Source organism: Sorghum bicolor, chromosome 2, assembly GCF_000003195.3.
Source record: "Sorghum bicolor cultivar BTx623 chromosome 2, Sorghum_bicolor_NCBIv3, whole genome shotgun sequence".
Classification (NCBI taxonomy): Eukaryota; Viridiplantae; Streptophyta; class Magnoliopsida; order Poales; family Poaceae; genus Sorghum; species Sorghum bicolor.
In genome coordinates this window covers 46,261,847-46,266,770 of record NC_012871.2, presented here as the reverse complement: position 1 = coordinate 46,266,770, position 4,924 = coordinate 46,261,847, and positions in this window count along the sequence as shown.

Below are 4,924 nucleotides of genomic sequence, written 5' to 3'. Positions count from 1 at the left end.
ATTCATATGTGTGATATGATGCATTATGTTTCAATGCTCATACATCTTAGAGATGATTGCACATTTCTCAACCCTTTAGTTAATTCATCAAAACCATCTAAGATCAACAATGAAGGTAAAAATTCAGAGATTCAAACCTTGGTACATGTAGAATCATTGGATTTAAAATACATGAAAAATAAATCAAATCTGAATGTTCAACACATACTGAGTACTTGTGATATCACTGTTTCAGCAATAAAACATAACCAAAACATTTGTGCTGATTTGACTGGAACTCATGTTGATACAAGTGCTGAATTTGTTTTTGATGAGAGTCTTTGTGCTTTGAATGATGCTTGCAACACTTCATATAACAACAAACAACACCTCATCCAGTCGATTAGTTGTGCTGATTTGTTTACAAGGATATCTCCTCTTGAATTTTTGTGTTATACTATGCTTAACATGCCTATCAATATTGAACAAATGCTTGAGAAAATTTCTAACATAACATCTTTGAGTTCATTGAATACTACTCATAGCTTTTTACATTTGTCTTGATTGGAGAACATGTTGTAGATACCTTCCAGGTTCATGCAATTTATGTAACATATAACAAGCTTGCTGATTTAGACTCAAAAATGTTGAGAGATAACAAAGTGAGAAATCTTTTAAGATGCAACAAATGCTTGGTGCTTATGGTTTCGATCAATTCATGTTGTCAGCATGTTCGTACCATCCACTTAAAGTTAGAAATCTTGTGCAAAGCAAAGCCTATACACCGAAAAGTTGTTCATCCACATCTTGGAGCATTGAATTTAAAAATTATACTTCTAAACCCTTGAATAAATTTTGCTGCCACAATAATTTTTGGAATAACATTAGTTCTCAACTTCCATTTGATGAAAAGTTTGATCTTCTAAAGATAAAACATGATAACATGAATCAAATGATTGGTTTGGAAGAAATTTTTATGCTACCATCCTCTAAACTGTTTGCAGTTTCACCAAAGTTGAGAGAATGTTTCTTACATGGAAAAGGAAATAATGCAAAAATAATTCATAATGGAACAAATGAACCGAACAAAAGGATTGATTATTGGAATTATCAAGTATATCCACCCTCTATTTTGTCTAAGCTGTTTTTAGGTAAACAAAAGTCGTGGACAACTTTTCTCGAAGGGAGGGAGGATGATGAGACCATACTAAGGCAATCAACATTCAAGCATCCACTCAAGGTGAAAGCTAAACTTAATTACAAATCATTTAGGTTTCTACATACAAGGCTACTACTTGGTCTATATGATTATAGACTCAAACACCTTGCTATCATGGAACAAGAAGATTGCGATGTTATCACAACATTACAAACCGATGGCCTACCACAACTCTTTGGATCAGAAGAGTTAGAGTCGAGGACGGCTCCTTTTCAAGAGGGTGAGGTGATATGACCATGCCAGCAAGTAAGATGTCACAAGCTCCAAGTCAAGCTACAATCACTCAAGTTTTACCTACACCGACACCAGCCCAAGTCATCAATGGACCGGTTATACGTAGTCATGCAAAGAAGCTACAACAAGAGGTCCACGCGCTACTTTGTGGGATTCATTTTAATATTAATGAGAATTATATACTACCTAAGTGTTGTACCTTGATTGTACTCAGGTATATAGAAGAAGAGAAGGATGAATTGGACCATGAAGACGGACTAGCAAATCGGATCACTAGAGTGAAGAACGGACCAGTGCAAGTCCCTGACAGACTAGCAAAACGGACCAGTAGAGTCAAGAATGGACCAGTGCAATTAAATATTCATAACCTTTTACTCACAAAAGCTATGAAGGCCTATGAGGACTTGTTTGAAAGCTCTTCAAGTCTGCTTTCCAATGCCTCAAGTCTCATCTCATTTGGACGTCGCAATCAAGAGTTATGCTTGGATTAGTCAAAACTACTCAAAAGGTCAACAGTGTGTCGTGACAGAATGTTGGTATAACTTGCCGTGCACAACTGTACCAATCTTCAATATTTTGTGGTGCATGGCATACATTGCTGGAAAGCACTTGGAGTCTAGTTTCACACCCAAGAAACGGTTCGTCATTTGGACTTTCCAATAAGAAGTTATGGTCAGTTTATTTGAAAATGCTCTGGAGGCCAACAGTCACGCGAAGCCAGTTCGAGAATCCATTCCGAGGGGACCTTTCACATTGCCTTCCCTCAGAAACTCTGTTTCGTTTTCATACCTATCTAGGAGGGTTGTTCCTAGTATAAATATCCGCTACCTCTAACCTACTAGCAATCTTTGATCATTTGATAAACTACATGATATTGCAGCCGCGCTGCTGAGTGCCTTACTCAACCTTTGTTCTTCCTTGTTCTTCATAGACTTGTGAAGTGAATCCTCTAGGTTCCCCTACTTCATGCTCTATGGCTTCCGTTCGGCTGCGCCGTATTGTGTGGATTAGTTCCGGATTATGGTTCTGCGGTCATTCGGAGATCGAGTCGAAGTCTTCGTGGTTTCGGTGCCTCTCTCCCCGTCGCTTGGTCGCATCCAACCTTTGTCAGGTATAAAGCTAGTTATCCGCTGTTCGCAGCAAGTTATCCTTGTTCTTTTGATCTACTGTCATGAAGATCAGGCCACCCTTGTACCGATCCATATTGGTACCTATCAGCAAGGTAGAGAATGAGTGCTGAGGAAGGACGTATTTATAGGTTGAAGTGAGCAGGGGTATTTTTAACTTATCTCTTTGTCGTATTCGTGAAATTCGAGGTTTTTCAGATGGATATGGTAACTGTTCGCACGATAATCAAGGGATTGTACAGGTGATTTGATAGCAAGTAATCATGATTTTAGGAGATATTCCACTATACATGAGCTTTTGGTCGGTCCATCGGCAATCAACCCTAACAAGATAGTTGCCGATGAGCGTGTTTCTATGAGATTTGGCTCGGGTGGTTGAGAGATTCTTGGTATTTGCTAGAGATCCAAATTAAGGTTATTTGGATTTGGTAATTAATTGTTGCCAGAAGGAAGAGAAGGTCATCATTATCAGGAGAGAATTTCAGAGGATTAATGATTTCATACTCCGAAATTGGAGGGCGTGTGTTGACACCGTTTTTGGACACAAATCGGGATAGTCAATGAGGCTTGAATCAGCAGTCAGAGAGGTGATGTGTCTGGCTGATAAGAAGATTGCCAATAGCCGATGATGCCGATGATAGAACAACAGGAGGAAGATGTTGCTAAGTCTGGTGGTAGTTGCCGATCATTGCCGATTACTAATGATTGCCGATGCCGATGAGGAAAGGTATGGGAATTGTTAAAAGAGATACAGGGCATGTGCCGATGAAGACAATGGTGGTATGCCGATCACCAGGATGGATAGGTAGTTATTTTCCATATTTGTTAGGGTTTATTTTATGTACGAGTCATGTTTGGTTTGCAATTAAATCCTAGTCGTATACGGTTGTAACTCTTTAGGACAGAGTATAAATATAGGCTTAGTAGCGATGTAAGAAGGAGAATGAATCAATATCATACACAAGTTTTACATCTACTTTTTGACGACTTTGTCAACTCACATATTTTCTTTTGTTTACGAGTTCTTTAGGATTCATCAAGCAATACTCGGCGAATTCTCGAGTTCCGCATGAGTACCTCTTGGCCGTGACATCCGGGCGCATTGCTGTTGTCGGGACCAAAGTATTCAAGTTATCACCTTTGTCGATTGCTAGGTCAAATTGGCTGGCATGATGTTGGCATTTCTTAGCGTCATTACTAAAAATAGACCATAGATCCATCCTTAGCAATGACACCAGCAATGTCGGGTGTTGGCACACCGTAACTATCGCTACATCAGAGAGATAACCCAAGGCAACTCAAGGGCGCCGGCCTTAGCAGTACAGTCTGGTAACAATAATTAGGAATTCCGGATTGGCCTTCCTAACCATCCTTACTTGCGATATGCAAAGTTGTGGCACTACGCTTGAAAGTGCACAAGGATTACAATCTTAAGTAACGGTACTTAGGTACGCCAATCGATAGTTCATGAATGAAGAAGTAATATAACTGCAAGGAGACAGAACTATCATTGTAGCATTTCAACCCGTGAGTATTCAAGGGTGTCGAATTTATAATTCTCGTAGGAAGACAAAGGGATCAAACATGGTGTAAGTATGACTACTTATTTAATGCTTGGTAGACATAGAGTAAACACGAATAAACATGATATTCAAGATAGTGGACACACATTGGATCAACCTCAAGGATAAAATAGAAGAGAAATAATAAATAAAGAATAAAGAAATAAATCTACTTGAGCAAGCATGGGTCACATATAACTATGCATAGAACTGTTAGCGGATCATCTCATTAGCAATAAATAGAGTTAGAACTAAGCCTGAGATGAGGGAAGATCCCCGCAGCTGGATACCCAGCCGATAGAGACTTTGCAGAACTCCTATCGGAATACCTGATCATGGGGGAATGCAAAGGATGACAGAGCTGTCACTACCCTACCACCTACCCCTCTACCCGAAAGATACTCCTACATCCACTGATTCTCGCATACCTGAACACCATGTTCACGTAATTAGAAACAACTCCTAAGCCTCGCAGGCCCCACCCCTTCGGAGTGACAGGCTAGGCTAAGAGCAACCATCACAGCACGGTGAACCATCATCCCATTCCTAATTCTAATCCTAATCATACTAATCTGATGAACAATGATGAACATATCAAGAACAAAGCACAAGAACTAAGAACTAGTTCATATACTATGAACATGATAAGAACACAACCATACTCTAGTTCATATGCATAATCATATAAAGATGAATAGAACTTGCTCGTGGAAGAAGATTGAATATTATTCATACCAAGAAGATCCTTTCTTCCAAGGAGACAAGCTCTACTTGCTAGCTCTTACCTTGCTCTACTACTAATC